This window comes from Trachemys scripta, chromosome 16 (assembly GCF_013100865.1).
Source record: "Trachemys scripta elegans isolate TJP31775 chromosome 16, CAS_Tse_1.0, whole genome shotgun sequence".
NCBI classification, from domain to species: Eukaryota; Metazoa; Chordata; order Testudines; family Emydidae; genus Trachemys; species Trachemys scripta.
In genome coordinates, this window is record NC_048313.1 from 17671662 (window position 1) to 17690546 (window position 18885).

General features: G+C 43.2%; 1 long non-coding RNA gene across 2 annotated transcripts; it reads left to right on the plus strand.

Moving 5' to 3' along the window:
• Positions 1 to 1146: 1146 nt before the first annotated feature.
• On the plus strand, positions 1147 to 17524 carry LOC117889264. Of its 2 annotated transcripts, none has more exons than XR_004648427.1 (3): positions 1147 to 1220; positions 14406 to 14517; positions 16010 to 17524. It is a non-coding gene; the product is annotated as an uncharacterized LOC117889264 (long non-coding RNA). The 2 variants fall into 2 exon arrangements; XR_004648426.1 differs by having other exon boundaries at positions 16013 to 17524.
• Positions 17525 to 18885: the final 1361 nt, after the last annotated feature.

Sequence of the window (18885 nt, forward strand, 5' to 3'; positions counted from 1 at the left end):
AAAGCTGAATAGAGGGTTGGGCAACCTTTCTTGCGTTCTCCTTTTGCCTGCCACATTCTTACTAACAAGCCATTCAAAACTTTCTGGCTTGTATTTCAGAGGCATGGCCAGCTGTCCTCTGCGGTTAGCTTGTGAGTCATGGCAGAACTCAGGGGTTTTGGCAACCAACATATGTCATGACCTCTTTGTGGTCAAAGGTCTCTTCTGCATATTCAAATGACAATTTACAAATTCCCTGTCTGTCTACACTGGACGTTGCAATCACCTTCACATGGGTGGAAAAAAACAAAGATGTTGGAGAATCCTAAATCTGATTGGTGTCGTCTCTCTGAGAGTATCAGCAGAATAAGTGATGAGCTTTAAGAAGCCATCAGATCTGGAAAAACTTATTGTCCCTCCCCAACAGATCCCATTTACAAGAATCTAAGAATACGTTGTGTCACAGTCCGGGAATCATTATCTCAGATTATAATGGCTGCTTTAATTCAGGGTAGAAATTAAGAGTTGGAATCTATAGTCCACTAAGGCCACATTGCACTTTTATGTAGTAAAAAATTGGCCTCAAACTGGCCAGAGATTCCCATTCTTATAGCGACCTCCTACAGCTGCCCTGCCCTTCCCCACTCGGTACAAAGGGGAGGAGGAGGGTTGTTCGGGCAGGAGGAGAAGAGGGCAGGGCGAGTGGCAGAGAGCACAGTTTGGACATTGCAGAGAATCAGGGCTTCTATCTCTTCCACCCCTTTTCTGTAAGGATAGGGTTTAGCAATGGAACTAAGGAATGTATTGATTCTAAACCCATCACCAGGTTATCCAGATGCCATATACACAGACAGGGCCGGCTCCAGCATTTCTGCTGCCTCAAGCAAAAAAAAAAAAAAAAAAAAAAAAAGCCATGATCGGCGGCGGCAGTTCAGCGGCAGGTCCTTCGCTCCTAGAGGAAGTGAGAGACCTGTCGCCCCCGAATTGCCGCAGGTGCCGCCCCTCTCCCTTGGCCGCTCCAAGCACCTGCTTGTTAAGCTGGTGCCTGGAGCCGGCCCTGTACACAGATTAAAAAGCATCAATTTCCACCATGATCTTTGCCCCTCCATCACTGATCCAGCTTCTTTCACTAGTTTATTTTCATTTTATCTCCAGGAAAGGTGCTGATGAACATTCCGAATACATCATTAATGAGGAAGGCCTGTGCAAAGGGATGCATCTTGCCAAGTCCCCTCAAAGTGGTAAGATTCTGGCTCACCGTGCTCTCCAGCAGTAGAGAATTTCAGCTGAGAGCCTGCCACTGAAAACACTTGACTCCCGAGAACTTGATTCTGAGATTCATTAGCTACAGCCACAGCTGTTGTGTTGGATCATTAAGAGAGAAGTCGTCTGCGCAATAGCAAGGCCCCACACTTTTACTCTACCTCTTAGGTTGGCCCACTAATTGTGGAAGGCGTTGGGGAGAGTTGCATGTTAGTAAGTGGGCATGAGTCAGATTTATATGTTAGTCAGACCAGTTTAGATTCACCCTCCATTTGGCCCAGAGAATATATGCTGATAGAAAGACGTCACCACTTTATATCACTTGTTTTCATTCTGAAAAACACACTCCGTGCTGCTATTTGGAAGATATTTCCCTCTCTTCCCCTTTGACTTAAAAAAAACCCAAAACTGTCTGGTGCAGATTTCATTACGGAATGACTATCAGGTCAGTGCTAAAAACTGAAGTGTACCAGAGCTCATCCTCTAACACAAAACTGGACACACGTACACACTTGCCCATTATGGTCACCCTACACTCAAAAATATACAGTAAGACACTTAACACACACAGAACCCCCCACATCTGCACAGGCATACAGGCACAAACACAAAATGAACACTGGGCAGTAACCTCTGCAGAAAACTCTCAATTAACTGCATTTTTACTGTTGGCCATTAGCAACTGACTTGAAAGAATGTTATCTTTCATTCTGGGGGGGGGGGGGGGCGAAATCTTTAAATAATCATCTTATTTACTTATTTAACGATCGGAGAGGTCTCACTGTTCGGAGACCTCTCAAAGCAGGAATCCTTCACACTTAAGATGTTGTTTACATTCAGTCTGTGTTTTGAATTCGTTGCCCCTTCGTGGCCCCCACTATAATCTCTGAGGTTATTTCCTATTGCTGTCACATTGGCTATGCATTCCTGGGCGTTGAGCAATAGCTTTCCCCCATACGCAGATGTTATGGAGTTGTAGCAGATTGCTAAGTGCTACAGACTTACAGCTCATTGCGCAGGTCAAGATGGAAAAATACCATTGTACTTCTGATTATACCTTGAGCCTGAATGAGCTTCATTGATAATTCTTCGTTACTGTCTCCAGAAATCACAACTTCTTCTGATGTCTCAAAATTGCAACTAACATGGAGATCATACAAATAATCCTTTGTGTTGATACAGAAACTATTACTAGGAGTTTAATGGCTTTTCATTATGGGCTTGTTGCATTTCTATCGTAGTAGATTTATACCAGAACCTATGTCAAAATGGCCCAGCCCTAAGAAATTGGAAGGAATTTGCTGTAATCCCAGAACATACCGTGCTATATTGACTGGTCCTGGATGCGTAGAAAAATGTAAAAAAAAGCAGAAAACAGAAAGAAGCCCATTTTATATTGGTCAGCAGGGGCATATGTTGGGAAAGAAGGCATTAAACTAATTATTTTGGGGCCATATGAGGAGTTTTTACTTTGGGATTAGAAACTGGTTGAGTTTTGGTATAACTATTACTGGGGTTCTGCCCAGGAGGCCACAAGCTCATACTGGCCTCGATGATTTAAACTCAATATTCACCTCCAGAATCATTATATAATTAGGACACAGCGTTAGTTCTAGTGTGTGTGTTCATACTGTAGAATTAAGTATCCACACACAGGACAATCCATCAAGAAACAAGTCATTTATTTCCCTTGCTCCAACTGCCATTTTGGAGAGAATCTAGGATTATTCCAAGTCACAAATAATTAATTTGGAATTTAACTGGCATCTTCACTGGTGAAAATTTAGTACTGCTGCACATAAATCTATGTACTCTGAGTAGCAAGAATAGCCCGAAGAGGACTCTGGATGTCTTTCTGGTTTCAAACCAAGACTCTTCTCTGCTGAGATTAACTGGACATGGGAATGAGATGACAAGAGTTCAGTAAAATGGCTTATTCTCTGTTCTTTGTCCTGTAGTTCCCATCTCCAGGATTGTAAATGTGGCAATCCTTGTTTCTATGGCTGCTCTGTCGATGAACCTCTATGAGGACTGGCTCCTTTCTCACCTCCAAGATGACTGGAAACAGCAGCAAAATCCCCCTTCCCTAGCACCTATTACGTTCTATACGTTCTGCGTTTACAAACACATCCTGTGAGTTAGGTAAATATTATCCTCCTTTTGCAGATGGGTAAACTGAGGCAACAAGTGGCTTATTCAAGGCCACTGAGGAAAAACAGTGCCAGGGTAGGATTAGAAATGTAGAGTTCCCGAGTCCCAGTCCTATGTTCAGCCCACAGGATCGCACTCCTACCTTTTGGACGGCTCCTTGGTGTCTGCTTTGTACTTATGAGATTTCAGTCATAATGGCCAGGGTGTTGCCTCACCACTTTCTGACTCAAAGGCTGTGCAGGAAGAGCAGGCTAGCCACATAAATACATTTGCCTTCCTCATTTCCCTTCCAGTCTGGGGAACTCCCCAATTCTGGCAACATGTTTCTATGCATTTGGATCACCCTAAGTATGGCAATGATAATGAATTGTACATTTAAAGTAGGGAAGTTCTTCTGAAATGTTTCACAGTTAATTGCTTCACTGTGGTTTTGCTGTGTGAATAGCTGCATTAACAAATCCAAGTGCCTCTCATATGCTTTTTGACATGGAGTGCTATCTCCATATTGTCTGAATGAGGCACATCCTTTAGTCTTCTCCAGCCAAGAAACTGGACTGTCCTGATTCTTAAGGAATCTGATGATCTTTTTGGAGGAGGAGGATTATAGAAGAATCTATCTGGGGAAGTCCTAGAGATGCCCAGGGTGTGTTTTATATGTTGCAACTGCTGCATAAGGAAATGAGATCTAGATTCCTCACCCACGCTGCCTCTTGGTCTTATTATTCTTACATGTTGATGCAGCATCAATCTATCAAAAGCAGGACGGCTCAACACCATGGAGATGTACAGAAGTAACGAATGGATTTAGGGCCATAAGCCCCATTGAAATCTCTCTCTTTCTAAATAGTTTTCCTATTAATGCAACATCCTAAAACGTAGTGCTTAAACTCAAATCTGTGGCAGAAGATATGGCCTGCAACCACACTATCTTGGCCTTGTCAGATATCACCATTAGCCATACCATATGATCTCATCTGATATCAGAAGTTAAGTAGCATTGGATGAGACTTCCAAGGAACACCCCAGAGTCTCAGGAAGTGGTATTGGTAACTTAGGGCCTGGTCTACACGACACAGTTAGGTAGACGTAAACCGCCTCGTATCGACCTGTGGAAGTGTTTTCACTTAAATTTGTCTTCTGCCAATGTAAGTGCTTCTCTACGCCAAGTAAGGCCATGTCTGCATGTACAGCACTGCAGCAGAACAGTAAAAGCACCTCATCGACGCAGCATCAGTGCAGACACTGCATTGCTTATGTCAACTGTTACAGGCTTTCAGGAGCTGTCCCTCAATGCCCCACACTGACAATACAATTGATACAAGAGCTCCTGGTGAGGACACGCACTGCTGACACAAGGAGCCAAGAGTGCGCACACACAAGCGATCTGATAACTGCGCTGGCTGGATGCCGACATAAGTTAGGTCAACACAATTTTGTAGCGTATACATGGCCTCGGTCGATGCACTTCCCTCTGACTCAGAAGCTGCTGAAAGGATTGCTGCACATTTAAGGCCAGATTCAGACCTGCAGGCACAGGGTGGTACAAACTTCATCTCCTGCCTCCACAGGAACCTCCTTGCTAGAAAGGATCCACCCGTGTGAATCACAAACAGCTGTACCATCATTGTCCTTCTTCAGGTCCGTTTGGCTGGGGAAGGGCAGCATTAAAATCCCTGGAGGTTGTCTGGGAAAAGCCCTGAATAAGGGCAGCTTCAAGCTGGCCTACTCCCATCCCTTCTCTCTACCGGCTAGAGCTACCAACTTCATAGGCTGCACTGTGAAGTTCCAGCCCAATCCTCACAGGCAGCTTGCACCATTCAGCCCCCATTTCCAACAGACCCTCTGTGGCCAGAGGCCAAGGAATGCATCTTGCCCTGGGTCTGTAAAGTGCACTGCGATGAAGAAAGCCAAGATATTGTTATTGATCACCTCTTAAATCACTCAGCTATCAGAGTGCAGATAGCAAGCTAGAGTGCTAATTAATGTCATGCTGTTGAAGTTAGCTCAGATTTGCAGGGTAAATTTAGGTATTTATTTCTTCTAATTTTAAAGATACAACTATAGGGCCCCATAGGAGCTAATTAGGCTTTTTAGTAATTCAGTGGCTAACGTCCGTAAAATACACTGCATGGAACTGTGGCCCTCTCCATTTAACCTTTCTTAATCAACTAGTCATAAGGGCTTAGTCCATACTCAGTTGCATCAGGAGAAGGATGGAAGGAATATGCAATGAATAACATCCTTCTGCTTTCCCTAGGTACTTAACATGGCCAGGGCTGGGAAATCCCTGTGTAACCTTTTCACTCTGATTTACTGAATCAGTTAACGTAACCCAGTGAGCCGTTGTAAGTTGGAGTGTCTCGCCTGGAGGTTCTAAAAGCAATGGACCAATTCCTGGCCTTTGGCTCATTCCCTTTGTGCCACTCCACTAAACTACCAAGGAGATTAAAACGGTCCTGCGAGGTAAAGGGTTCTGTATATCCAGTCACAAAAGACATTTCAAATTTGAAAATGAAATATATAACATGCTAAAGGTATTAGAAAGATTGCATGTTTCCAATTCCTAGAACTGATGATTTTTTACTATATTAACCTCAAATAATCATGTTCTGAATAATATAGACCGACAGTTATAAGGGGATGTGGTGAGAGAAATGTGCAGAGACTCTTATAGTCTGCAGCATCTTAATAATTTTCCTGGCATGATAAAAATACTCACCATTGGAGAGTATCTGGCACTATAATCCTGCCAGTATAGCAGAACTGTATAATGGAATTTATTGGTTCTACACTTTCCATAAAACCCCACCGTTTAGTTATCAGCTTATCTAAAATGGTGATGGCATTCCTTGAAAAGAAAATGTCACCTTTTCTTCTCCCCTTTACTTTGGTCTCATTGGACTCTCCCTCTCATACTGATTTGCAGCCATGCTAGACACACAATCTTGTAAGATATCCAATCATACAGTACGCACAGCCATGTAGGATAGCCCCACAATGCCACAATTTCACAAAAGTAAGTCATGTAAAATACAGAACAATATAAGATTCTCAAAGCCTTTCTGGAAGTATCTCCATGCACAGAATCAAGGGTGTCAAGTATCAGAGGGGTAGCCGTGTTAGTCTGAATCTGTAAAAAGCAACAGAGGGTCCTGTGGCACCTTTGAGACTAACAGAAGTACTGGGAGCATAAGCTTTCGTGGGTAAGAACCTCACTTCTTCAGATGCAAGAATCAAGGGTATTACCCATGTGTAACTTCTGCAGGACAACTATCTATGTCTTAGGTCCCATGAAGTGGTTAGCATCTGCTCCGAATAAGTACTAGACAGTATATTATGAATGTTTCCTTCTATTTCATCTGCTTTTGATATGCATCGAAATATACTATCTACTATAAGAATAAAAACTTGCATGTTTAAGGGAAAAATGAGGTAACCTAGGACACAAATTATTAAATTAACTTTGTGTTACACCCCCAGTTAGGTTGATGCCTTCATTGTTTTGGGCACTGTACAAACACCGAATAAGAGAAAGTCTCCTGCTCCCAATATATTGAAATCTACATAGATTTACCACCATCTCTAGATTTGGTAACCTACATCGCTCATGGATAACCACTATTCTGTAAGATATGGTAAAACACAGACCTATGATGACATGTTCTGGCCACATTTGGATCATAACTGGAAGTTTTGCATATTCTCCATCCCTAATATATATGCTGGAATATATCATGCACGGGGAGCTTGTGCAGGGTAGTGCTGGAAGCAGGACGAGGAAGCTGAGATGTAATATTAGAAGAGGCATTGGAGACTCTCTCTCAGCTCTAGATCATGCAGTTTAGTTTGGCAATCTTTCAACACATTTCATTACAGGAAACGTCTGTATTAATGCATTAAACTCTTCTCAGCTGGACAATCCTCCTGACCAGCACAACAGACATTCCAGTGAGTGGGTGGCACTGGGGTTAAAGCACCGGACTGGAATCTAAAGTGATGGTCCAGACATTTGGTGTGACCTTGGGCAAGTCACTTATTCTCTCCATGCCTCACTTCCCCCAGTTGTAAAATGGTGATAATAAAACCTAATCCCCAGGGGAGTTGAAAGGTGTTAAATGTATTAATGTTTGTAAGGCACAGATACAAATGTGATAAGGCCCATATAATAAACATAGACTAATTACTTGCATTTCACCAAAACAATCAATGGAAAATATAATTAAAACATTATCTGAATTCCTCAGACAACAGAGAACACACACTTCTCCATCCAAGAAACTGACCTGTCCTCCTTCATAAGGAATCTGCTGATCTTTTTGGATTATATTATTATTATTCTATAGAAGAATCTGTCTGGAGCAGTCCTAGCCCAAGAGAGTGGTGTCCAAGATGTGATTTGAAACACCATGCAGAAGAAATGGTGTAACACCTACCAGCTATGTAAGCACATGGTGATGCTACACCGTGGTCAGCCAAATGCATGAATTCAATTCCTCTCTTCTTTCACCAATAAGAATGACCTGGTTGTCTTCTGAAAAACTGCTGGCATAATTTGGTGTCTTCAATGACCTTGAAACAACTGGAGACAAAGATAAGAGAGCTTTTCCTCTGTTATTGCTACATTTTCAGGGCTCTGTATGAAACCAGGAGATAGATACATACTAGGCTTGCTGTGATTATTCTATCCAAGGACTACACGGTATTCAGTTAAAAGAATTACTGCTATGCAGGAAGGAAGGCCAGCATCCCATAGCTGGGTGCAGGTATGCATCTGCAATGCAGGAGAGGGATTTTTAATAGTTCATTCAAATTGAGATTTCCGAGTTTCTTGCTGGTTGCCACTACACTGCTGAGATGGGACATCAGTTGAAACACAGGCAGGTAGCGTTAGAGACAGAGAGATTCCAAAAGAGCTTTGATATTGGTTTAGTGTTAGAAAAATTCTTCTGCACAAATCTGCTCCCTGCATATCTACTGAGTCCTAGCCGCTTAATTTATTCACAAAAGCAAAATTTCTGTTCTCACCATTGCTTCAGTGCCAATAAAGATGTGAAGGAGCGAACTGGAGTCTGTTGCATCCCCCCCGTTTTCAAATACATTGTCAGCTAAGCTCAGATCCAAGAATCTTTACTGTTGGTGATGATGTAGGAAATAGGGAGAGCACAGCTTGATTTTCTGAGAGGAGGCTGAGTTTGCGATGCCAGCTGGAAGATTTTGAGTTATAAACGAACGGTGCAGTCTACTTATCTGAAAATCACTGAAGGGGAAAGACATGGAACAGCAGCATATCATTTTTAGAGTCACTTCTGTAAGCTTGACAGCAGTATCTGTAAAACTCAACCACAAACTATAGGTGAAAAGAAAGTGTCTGCACTTTGGGAAAATAATGCATTTGTAGTTTTGGTATCACTACAGAGTAGCCATCTCTCTCCGGATCGTGGCCTGACTTTGGAAATGGAGAGTTAAATCCTGGGTCTTACCTGAGAGATGGCCACATTAGGCCTGGCAATGTAAGGTTGCAGACTGGTCTGGAAGGGTGAGGGGAATTCCAGTGTGCTGCTGTGGTGAGTGGATGGACTGAACACATGGAGTGGGGTTACTCACCTCTCTTGTTCCACGCCCACTTTCTAATTCCTCATTCACACAGAAGCACCAGCCTGGCTGACTGAAACAAGCTGGATCATTTGAAAGCAACAAGCGGCACGTTGGACTCATTCACCCACTGGGTCCCTCTTTTTAAAAGCAATAACCATGTGAAGTGTGACTTGATTACGGTGATGCAAGCCCCATCTGTCATGGCCCTTTCAGAATGGCACAGAATGGTCCTGAGCCGCTCTCTCTCTGTTTGTACCTCTGGGACATGCACTGTAATTGAGATCACAGCTCCTACTGAATTATTCACGGCAGCTTTGAGTGTCAGTTTTATTATATACATGCAGATTACTCCAGCATGCTTTCCCCTGCAGGGGATGGATCGATAGTGGAGTTCTCTCCTCCTGACTTTTCTGCCTGCATTTGTTCCTATTTTCCCCTACTCCTTATACCCAGACCTTGTTCCAAGTCCACCTGGACTCATGATACCTAACACCTTGCTCCAGCCAGGGCCATACTTGGTTTTCATTTCAGCAGGGTGCTGCTAACACCTTGAATTCACTAAACTGAGTCCACTTTTCTCTATGCACGCATCTGCTTGCCCAGCACTTGGGCAAAGCCCCCAACTCTCTCTGACCCAGGGTCTCTTGCTGCCCTTTAAGATCACTTCAGTTTAGCCATTAAGTCTCTGATCCTTGGGTCCTACTCATCTCCCTTCCCAATGTCATAAATATACAATATAACCTCTCTACTTCATAGGTCAGGCTACTGCAGATTAGTTCACAAGTCCATTAAAGCCCATAGGGTCCCCTCCTATTGCCTCACTTCACTGGAGCGCAAGGATTCCTCGTACCTCCAGAGCAGTTATGGAGAACATATCCTAGTCTGTAATAAAGTGGCAATGGTAATGTACATTAAAGAATAATGAAAGGCAGTGATATTTCAGGCCTGACAGTCCTATTTCTGGCAGTCTCCGAATTAATGTGCGAGGCTTTGTGCTGCAGCTGCTGCTAGGAACCTTCAGAGTCTTTCTAAATACATGAATAGAGCTTCCAGCTCTTCAGCTCAGATCACTGCAGCTATTTATCCTGCCTTTGCGTTCACTGTCCCTTTTTTTAATTTGGAATTTTAGAGTCTTTAGAGTAAGGAAATGCAGTAGCAAGTGCAATGCATACCAAATACTTTTTAGGAACAGGAGAGGGACTAAGTTCTGATATTCCACTTGAGTTCTGGGCACCAGAGACCTCTCAAATCCCCAGATAAATCTGGGAGTTCCCCTCCAAAGTCCCATTTCAGTTGCAAAAGCCCCCCTTCAGTCAGCATGTGGTTCCTCTCCACCTCCCAACCTGTCTCTCTAGAGGCAGGCCTGAGAGGTTAAGGGCCACAGATTCCGAGCTGTTGTAAACCAGCATAGCTCCACAGATTTCAATGGAGTTTCGACAGTCTACACCAGCTGACAATGTGGCCCAAAAATCTACTGTACAATTTGTATTTGGAAAACAGTTCTGAATCCAATCCAGACTGAACAACTAATGTAGACAAGCAACACGCATTATGCACAAAGGCGGGACCTATCAGAGACTGTAGTGTTGCAATAGATATGGAATGCACTACAAAGCATTTCACCATATTGCAAAGAGGTATAGAATATCACTGGGCCTCATGCCATCACAGAATTGTACATTGGCCAGTTGCATTATGGGGGTTTTCATTCTCCTCTGAAGCATCAGGTATTAGCCACTGCTGGAGACAAGAGTATGGCAGTACAGAGCACTGATGGAGTATGGCAAATCCTACATTCCTAGACAAAAAACATTAAAGGGACCTAACTGGCAAGAACAGGGTATGAGTTATCCTATCCTCCACCTTTCCCTGTCTGCCCTCAGTGATTTCAGTAACCTCTCATCTGTTGCCAGGCAGTTTTAGCACTTTGTAATCCCAGAGGCTTCTGTCAGAGCGTGAGGAGAACACAAACCACAATTCAAACCTTTATGGGGCATAAAAGAAGATAGGTAACACCAGTGACCCCCTGCCCTTGTGACCCATAACTCCTCCTGGCCTCCAAGGAGCCTGAAAGAAATATCATTGTACATTTCTTTGCAGTAATTGTAGCCACAAGTTCCCTTAATCAGCAGTTCCCGGGGGGGAGGAAGGGAGAGGTGTCCTGCTTTGAGCAGGGGGTTGGACTAGATGACCTCCTGAGGTCCCTTCCACCCCTGATATTCTATGATTTTCTTAAGTGAGATCAAATTAGCTGAGATCCATTTCCAAGTCACATTTGCTGCCCAAATGGTAAAGGCTGCCACATTTCACACAATGGTGCCTCATTCCAATAACTATAGCACCACAGATTTCCAAAATATCAATGCAAAGGAAGAGAGATTTGCTTGCACCAGACTCAGGCCCAGAGAATTTCAGCTTCTTATTAACATCCCAGTCCAATACTTTGTACTTATCCCTGGCTTTGTTCCATGTCTAATCAGGGGAGCTCTGTTTTGAGAATCTGTCGCTGCCTTGTGTCTCTCCACTTCGAGAAATGGCCATGCTTCCTGATGCAAATATTTAGTAAAGAAAGTCAAGAGACCCAGGGGTAAAATATACTCTCAGCTAGACTGAAATCCCACTGAAGTCAATGAGGGTTGCACATATGTAGCTGAGATCTGACAAAAATAGGGAGGGACAGGTAGATGTTTGCATGGAACTTGCAAGACTTTCATGAAAGAGTAGATTTGGAATCTCCTTCAAATCCCCAATACTTTGCATTTTTTTGCAAAGAACCTCTGAACAATTAAGCTCCAAGAATCCTAACAGCTTCCTTCTTTTCCAGCTGAAACTTTGTTTTACCAATGACTCGTTATTATATGTATACCTTCTCAGAGAACATTTAAAGTTGTGTTTTGTCATCTCCTTATCTTTTGGCTTCCCCTCAGCAGACAGTAAGAAGCTGTATTTATCCCCAGGTGTGGATGATATTAATAGAATCCCTCTCTGTAAAACTGTTTCCCATTTAAGCCTTGTCAGGCACCAATATACATTTATTCATGTGCAGCTTTTGTTTCAACATGTTTTATGAAAAGTATCTCCGCCATAACTTGTGGTTTGAAGCTATTCAAATAGCTGATGACATGCCTAGCACAGATGGAGAGGCTGATGATGGCTGAAAGCAGCAGTTACTTTTGTAAAAGAAATTGCTGGAAAGGTAGAGCCATCATGCCTGGAAGATGGGTGAGTTCTTGTGTTCCTTTTACTGCCATCCTCATCCTCCTCCTTCCACATCCAATTACATTCTGACCCCACCTGTCACATTTTGCCCCGTTGAAAGTTGTAAGCTGTGAGGGACAAGGACTATATTTTATTTTACATTTGTACAGCATCCCACACAACAGTAACTATAAGCTTTAGCTCTCATCTAGCGCTTTTCATCCATAGATCTCAAAGCACTTTACAAAGCAGGTCAGTATCATTGCTCCAATAAGGTCCCTGTTGTGATGGGGTGCAACTATAGTTCTGTTAATTCTAATGTTGATTAAGTGTAATATAATCTAGGACGGAATGAGCTCATCCTAGCATATCCATTCTTTAATTTCACTTGTGAAGTATTTATCGGAGATAAAATGGTTATCTGAGTCCTTTCTTGCCCAACTCAGACTCTCCTTTATTGCCATCTCCCCATATTTTTTATGTTTGAGATTTACTGATGAAAAGCACTATATAAAAGCTAGGTATTATATTATCAAAGACTGAATTTCTCCTTTTTCCCATAAGAAGGAGAGGTCAAGATTACAATGTAGAATATGACCATAATCTGGTTAGAGATTTTCAAAACAGCGCAGGGGATTTAGACACCCATCTTCCATTAAAATTATTGCACCTCTGGTCATTTAAAAGGAGGCAGGAAGTCTAGAGAGCATATGGCAGTGGGGGTGATCACAATGCGATCCTTGCTTAAAGATCCCATAAGAGGATGTGTATCTGGAGTCAGGGACTGATCGCAGTGTTTCCGTGAACTATAAAGAGAGTGACAAACTGAAACACAACATTCTAGGAGAGACCAAGCCTACTAAAAAGTACTGAAATCACACAGAGTGATTGGCAGACATAGTAAGAGACAGATATAAACAGAGAGCGAGAAACCTGGTCTTTATGACAGACTGCTGTACTAACTTGAACCACCCCCCACTTTCCTCACACAGGGAAAGGGACGGGGCAGTGACCAAATGTTACACATTCTCCCCAAGCAACACAACACTGATCACAAAAGGGTTTATAGGTCCTTTGGGAGCCTTTTTATTCTTTTCTTCAATGCCAGCAGAGGCGAGTCAAATTTAAACACACACATACCAGAAAATTATTAACCACAGGGAAGTCAGAATCCCTGCTCTTCCTCCTCTTCCAGCTGCTGCATGAGTTTGGACCTAGCTGTTGCCACACCCACGATGCTTGTCTTATAACTGCGTCTCCAAAAGAGATATTTAGAGGGTACGAAGCCCGGTTCTGGACCGCTATATGTCCTGTTCACCTGTCCCATTCATGGAATTGGCAACTGGCCATTTCTTTTCAGCTTGAGAAAGTCCTAACAGAAACGTACTTTTGCATTTCTATTGGCAGGGTCATCACTTTGCCACTCAGTCAGACCACTCATTTGGCCTCATAATGAGTCGTAACAGTGAAATGCATCCGAAAGGCTGACTGACTGAACATTTAAAGTGACATACAATTATTTTCATCTGAGAAACTACTAGCAGTTCACATAATGGATTTTCAAAGCCTTATGTGGCCTAAGATCACACAGAACAGCTGACCAATCCGGAACCTCCATGCCTGGCGAACTTGCTGCTACTTGGTTTGCAAGTCAAATGCAACATGTCCTGAACAACCAACCTAATTTAATCCCAAGTCTTCTAAACTGAGGCCTTGGAAGCGGACGCAGCCTGAAATCCAAATCCCAGACGCTGATGTGAAACAATGGCAGCATTCCATTTTTCTTAGTTTCCTTGAGAGACCTAAGGGTGGCACTGCGACTTGGGTAGCTAACCCAAACACAGGGTTGCCAAGATGCTCCTCCAGCTGTGGTAAGAGGTGGTATTCTATTAACTGCATCACTAACCCATCTAGACGGGTAACACCCTGGCCAGACTGGAATGTCAATCCTAGATACACCATCTCCAAAAAGGTGTCAGTGCAGAGGATGGTTCATTGTTGAAAAGCTGAATCACCACTTCCTGGAGGCTGGCATGACAATACTGAAAATTGCAGAAAACAAGCGGATTTTTGTTGTTGTTTTTTAAAGTGCTTCCATACTGGAGAAAACTTTCAAACAGATCAAATCTAACTGTAAACCTTCCCCTGTTCATTACCTCTTTACTCAGCCATGTGAGTATGATTCAAGAAGGTTTGAACTCAGGTTTCCTCTCCCACAGGCTGCCTTCTGCTCGTCTTGTTTGACCCTGGAAGCGACATCATACTGCTGAATTTTTCACATCACAATCATTTCCCGGCTGTGAAGATTATTACTTCAGTGCAGGATTTCAGGTGAGGTGGGCTGTGAAAATGCTATATTGCCAGAGGGTTGACAAATACTAGAGCAGACAACCAACCAGTAGAGTCCCCTATCTAATCTGGAGGCCCAGCTGCATGCACAAATGCAAGGTAAAAAATTATACGCACGACAGGGAATGCAGGAGACCCTAATCCTGCATTAATAAGAGCACTGTGGTGTGTTTGCCAGGTTTCCCCAGCCTTGTAGTAAGATCCTAAGACGGGCGTGTATAACTCAGTGTGTCACTTGCACTGAAGAGAATTGCATTTAAGCCCATAGCTCCTCCACACCCTGCATGTTATATATTCTGCATTCTTGAGATTAAGGGAGTGGGCTTGGGATTTACTTCCAGTGAGTATGAAGGACTATGCACATCAGCTCACCTTACCTGTGCTCATGCATAGTCTCCACTTACACTTGTGCTGCAGCCCAACAACTCTGCACAACCTGTAAGGACTTGGAGGATCAAGGCCTTTGTGTTACCACAGCCAAGACTCAAACTTGGACTCTGGTGTGGGTCTGTATGGAGCAGCTATATGAAATAATCCAGAAGGCAGTTTACCCTTGCCTGAGCTGGTAGAAGCTGGAAGGAGATAGTCTCCTCTGGAAGTCACCCCCTACTGGCCTTGCATTCAGCTGGGAGTCACATATCTCTGGCTGAACAGGAAGCAGCTGTGTTGAACTGGTCTTTATTGGAAATCACCTTCCCGATTGACCTATTAGGTGCTGTGCTGAACTCTATCAGCTTGCTGGTAAGAATTCTATATAACTTGTCTCAGCTGGGAGTCGCCCTCTGCAGATCTTATACAGTAATGGAGAAACTCCTTATTAAAAAGTAATTATTTTCAGTAATACCAAAGGAAAAACCTCTGGCCTGGTAAAATTTCTAGAGTGGTTTTTCAATCCTGAGCTAGTGCTAAAATCTATAACTCTAAACGTGTAGATTCATCTGCTATTGCCTTGTAAAAGTCTCAAGGAATAGTGAAAAACAATAACACCTAGTTTTCATATAGCCTTTTTTCAACAGTAGATCACAAAGTGCTTTCTGAAGTAAGGTCAGTATCATTATCCCCATTTTACAGATGGGGAAACTGAGGCACAGGGAGGGAAAGTGACTTGCCCAAGGTCATAAGAATGGCCATACTGGGTCAGACCAAAGGTCCATCTAACCCAGTATCCTGTCTTCCGACAATGGCCAATGCCAAGTGCCCCAGAGGGAATGAACAGATCAGGTAATCATCAAGCGATCCATCCCCTGTTGCTCATTCCGAGCTTCTGGCAAACAGAGGTTAATAGCCATTGATGGACCTATCCTCCATTAATGTATCTAGTTCTTTTTTTCAATCCTGCTATAGTGCTGGGCTTCACATCCACTGGCAAGGAGTTCCATAGGTTGACTGTGCGCTGCGTGGAGAAATACTTCCTTCCGTTTGTTTTAAACTTGCTGCCAATTAATTTCATTTCAATTGAAATTTGCTCACTCAGCAGGACAGTGGCAGAGGCAGGAATAGAAGCCAGGTTTCCTGAGTTCCAGTCCAGTGCTCTATCCACTACACCCCACTGACGAAAGCAATACAGAGTGGTGCCTCAGAGAGCACTGGAAGGAGTAATGTAGTGCCATGCAACAGGCTTGCCCCCCAACCTCGGACAGATCAGTGGCACCTCAGTTTTGTTAACATTTGCCAGAATCTGTGGTCCAAATTGAACACGGCTCAGTGTGTGTGTCAAACCATCTGTAGTGAACTCAGCATTTCCTCTGAGGATCCTGAAATAACACATCAGATTTAGATTCAGCTCCATGAACATATGAAAATGCTAAGGACAGAGAACACCATGGTGCGAGAGGAAAAACAGAGCTGTTTATTCAGTCTGATTACATCAGAGAGACACTAGGACTGTCTGTGTCACGTGCAGCCCTGACATCTATGTTTTCTGCCACTGGAGCGGAGGAAACTACACAAAGAAAACTTGATGCCCTTAAATATTTCTTTACTTAATCCTTCAAAAGACAATGGAAGTCCCTTCCCTTTGTCCCTCCCCTTTCCCACCCCCTTGCACTTCTACTGTACAAAAGGGGATCATTAAGCAACTGTACATGTAAGGGGGGGGGGAGGAAATGGCAGACTGCCAACCTCAGGAAGAATCAAACACAAATCTCTCATTGCCACTCTCATGTAAAACACTTTGTGTATGCATTTAGTCATCATCTCCCCCTGCAGTTTAGGGGAAAACCTTGTAGGGAGGGCTTGCATGGGTCTCTGGAATTTGACCAATTGTGCAGGGTCTGCCTGAGTGGGCGGGGCTTGTCGTGGTGTGCAGTGATTGCTCAGATGTACAGGACTCACCCAGGTGTGCGGTGCTTGCAAGGATGTGCTGGAGTAGACAGGGTTTGGCTGGGTGAGCTGCTCATGTGCAAACTATCTGAGGAATGCTTTGGTTTGTCAACTCTCCCATACCTGAGTTAGGACCGATTGATAGATTCAGAGAACTTGCCAAGCCACCGCACCCACGTTACATTTGATTAATTATTCATTGTTATGTTCTGCATTTCTGGATAATTTTGGAAAAACAAAATGGCAGCTGAATGTCAAATATTAATCACAGCAGCAGCAAAATTTACCATCATGTCAACAGCTATGTTAGAAAGAATCCTCTGTTTTTCAGCTGTATGCTAAATATTCCCTCTCTGGAAATCTGGATGGCAAAACCCTTTAATAGAATCTCAATTGGAGGATCGGTTTATTCATTTATTTACATATGTATAATTTTTATGATTAAAGGAATTAACAACAACTATCAAAGCAAACATACTTTAAAATGTGAGCCAGGGAGAGGGTGAGTGAGAAGCCCAATAGCCACTCAAACACCAAAGATTTATGGCTTTTCTTAGCCAAATTCTACAGTGATGTTGCTGTAATCAGCCCCTGAGAGCCGTGAAATAACACCAAGACAAAAAGGGAGAGAGCCGAGGAAGGAAGCAGAGCCTTATATAACTTATAAAATGTTCTACATGACATAAAATGCCCAAATAAATCTGTTAGTCTTTAAGGTGCCACCAGACTCCTTGTTGTTCTACATGACTGTTACCTCTATTTAGTGATATTTTTCAATAAGATGTAGTGATTATGGTGAGTAATTATTATCAAACAGTATTTTATTAGTAGTTAAAATCTGTGCTCAGCACTGTGCAGGACACAAAAATAAAGACAGTCCTTGCCCTGAAGAGAGACACAGACAATGGGGGGGCCTAATTCTCTGTAGCTCTGTTCCTTGTGTACCTGTTTACTCTCGCACGAAGGGGATGCAAAAACATCATCAAATCAGAATAGAGAGGCTTGAACTTGATGCACTGTCCAAGGGTAAGCCAATGGAGGGATCCAAAGAGTGGGAGTGGCAAATTCAGCTCAATGGACCAGGAAGATAATTTTAGCAGATATATTTCGAATGGATGGATGGCAGGCAAACGTTGCCAGTTGAACATCAGCCCTTGTATTTCTAATTCTCAGGAATATATGGGCATCTTCAATTCGAATACTGCCCAGTTGGAGCACCAGGTAGCCTGTGCAGCTTGGCAGAGAAGCTGGGCAAAGTTTATGTTGAATTTGACACCGCAGAGATATACTTTAAAACTAGTTAAACTTTACTGGCCTGCCTAAAGCTCTAAGCTGAAATCAGTTAATCAAACTCATAGAAACTAGAGATGGAAGAGACCTAATAGATCATGTATCAGAGGGGTAGCCGTGTTAGTCTGAATCTATAAAAAGCAACAGAGGGTCCTGTGGCACCTTTAAGACTAACAGTTCTGTTAGTCTTAAAGGTGCCACAGGACCCTCTGTTGCTTTCTAATAGATCATGTCTCTTCCATCCCTCAAGGTGGCCGATGGAGGTGAAATAATATACACTGAATGTGCGTTTGGGTTCGGCCGAAGTCCAGTCTTCACTAGTGGCTTGGTCTCTCCTTACTGCTTATCCAGAAAGGAACACCGGGCGGGGGAGAGCGGATATATTTTGCAGTCACAAACACCAATAATGAGAGGCGTTCTTGGTGCAGCAGAGGAGATTGGCAGATATTCGATTCACGATTCTTCTGGTTAAAAGCTTTGGAAATTCTTCAGGGGTTGCTGTGAAACAAGAGTGTTCCCCTGGGAATTAGAGGGTGACTCTCTGTCCTGACCTTGGAGCAGTTTTACCTCTTGAGGGCCCCTCTGCTACAAGGGAGTCAGATGTTTAGTTTCATCTCTTGAAGCTCTGGAATTACCACACATTTTACTTTTACACACTGAAGAGGGAAAACAAGGAGAAATTTTAGAAAGCACTGTGGTTAAATAGCCTTTACCACTAGCAACCTTCTGCCTCCAAGA